Below are 1,261 nucleotides of genomic sequence, written 5' to 3'. Positions count from 1 at the left end.
CAGGAGAGGTCTGTCACACCATGTGGTCACCTCCGGGGCACGCGGGAATCGAACTCATGCGGAAGTGGCTTTAGATTCTCAGTGCTGTGCTTTAATCCACTGCGCCACCAGGGAGGGCCCTCCTGTACAAACATTTTAACTACTAAGCTTTACAGAGCAATTACTAATAAACATCAATTTTTAGAATCTAAACAGGAAAAAAAAAATAGAGATCCTAAAGAAGGAACAAGATGCAGCAGGAAAAAAGAATAAAAGACAAAAAATACTATAGAACACTATAGAAGTCTAATAGACTAAATGGAAGAGCTAATTATTGAATTTGAAGATTCAGTTTTACAAAGAAGCAAGATGAAAAAGAGAACTGAAGCAAAAAAAAAATGAAGAGACACATTGTGAACTAGTCAAAATCAGCAGGAAAGACAATATAAGGGAATATATTTAAAGAAATAAAACTTTCCAAACTGGAAAAAAAAGGAAATATACAAATCCAGGAAGTTAAAAGAAAACTATGTACATAAAGAAAATGAGGCCACCAAAATATATTAGTGAAATTTCCCATGTTCAAGGCAAAGAAAGAATACTGAAGTTGCCAAAGAGGAAAAAACAGATAACCTAGAGGCGAACTCCAACCAGATTAACTTTACATTCCTCAGAAGAAACACTGCAGGAAAAGAGAATGGAATGGAGTGACTGAAAAATTTAAAGAACAAAACTGCAAACCAAGAATACTGTATCTTTAAAGCTTCCCATTAGATGTGATTGAGGAAGAAAGGCCTTCTCAAAGTAAAGACAAAGTAGTTTTCCAAAATGCATGAACCTCTAAGAAATATTGAAAGGAACTCTAGTATCTAAGCCAAATAGAGAAAAATCATACAAAGAAAACTGAAATAGTACAAGCATAAAACTAAAGACAAAATTGCAGCAACATACTTTCATATATCAATAACCGCTCTAAATGTTAGCAGAATAAATTCACCAATAAAAAGATACAGTGTTGGCCTCCCTGGTGACGCAGAGGGTTAAAGCACCGCACTGAGAAGCTAAAGCCACTTCTGCATGAGTTCGATTCCCCGCCTGCCCCAGAGGTGACCACATGGCGGGGCAGACCTCTCCTGACCCACCTGATGCTCCCCTCAGCAGTGTACTTCAATTATCTGCCTGTTCTGCTCCCCACTCTGTCTATGGTGAACCCTCTCACCACACCTCTGGCCTGCTGTGTCTTGTCCATAAACCCTGTCTACAACAAATGCCTTGAGGGGAA

Source organism: Condylura cristata, unplaced genomic scaffold, assembly GCF_000260355.1.
Source record: "Condylura cristata isolate star-nosed mole 26May11 unplaced genomic scaffold, ConCri1.0 scaffold00009, whole genome shotgun sequence".
Lineage (NCBI taxonomy): Eukaryota > Metazoa > Chordata > Mammalia > Eulipotyphla > Talpidae > Condylura > Condylura cristata.
The sequence above is the reverse complement of the archived record's forward strand: the minus strand, read 5'-3'. Positions refer to the sequence as shown.